Source organism: Festucalex cinctus, chromosome 1, assembly GCF_051991245.1.
Source record: "Festucalex cinctus isolate MCC-2025b chromosome 1, RoL_Fcin_1.0, whole genome shotgun sequence".
Classification (NCBI taxonomy): domain Eukaryota; kingdom Metazoa; phylum Chordata; class Actinopteri; order Syngnathiformes; family Syngnathidae; genus Festucalex; species Festucalex cinctus.
Window position 1 is genome coordinate 2,126,875 of NC_135411.1, and position 952 is coordinate 2,127,826.

Consider the following 952-nt stretch of genomic DNA (forward strand, 5'->3'; position numbering starts at 1 on the left):
AAAGGACATCTGTTAAAAAAACAAAACAAAAAAAACGGTAATTTTCCATCAGCTGGGGCGCCAGAAAAATACTGTGAAATAACAGAAAATTACGGAAGCGTATTGCATTCACTAAAAAAAAAAAAAAATCTCTTTTTCTGACAATTTTTTGGGATAGCGTTTTTTTTTTTGTTTTTTTTTTGAGTATTGCTTTTATTTTTCTGTTTTTCTGAATACAGCGTATTCATTCCCCTCCTTTCCAGGGCAAACCTCCACGCCTCGAGCTTCTCCTCTACCTGTTTCACGATGTCATCTGCAAACATCATCATAGTCCATGTGGATTCCTGTCTAACCTCGTCTGTCATCCTGTCCTTTATAATTAAACATTATTATTTAACAAAATGGCTATCGACTATCCAGTCATATACACAGGTCAGTGGTTTGCAACAAGTCACTTGGAGTTCAGAGGTAAAAAAAATAAAAAATAAATAAATAAAAAATACTGCGAAAAACAAGTTGGTGCTCTGTTTTTTGGAATCCTTTTTTCTGTTTTCTGTCACCCCCTTTCAAATCTGCAGCGAACGAGTGCAACATGCACAAACAGAGCGTTTTTGAATGTTCATTTTAGTTCGTTTTTATTTCGTTTTGAGTTTCGTTTTTTGTTGTTGTAATTGCACATTTAGGCTACTCTACCTGTCACTGTATGATTTTGGATGTCACGATATTGGTGTTCCGAATGAAATGACTGCTTCATATATTTCATTTCACTGTCTTTTATTACGTCGTTTACAAACAAACAAACAAACAAAACAAACAAAAACAACCCCCAAAGTTTTTTTTGTTTTTTTTTTCCCCTCCCAGCAATTTCGTCACAAAGACGAGTTGACGTCTAAAGAGTGACGTCAAGAGCGATGAGGGCCAATGGGCGAAGGCGTCTTTGCGCGCCGGGCGGCGGTTGGAGGTCAGCCGTTGG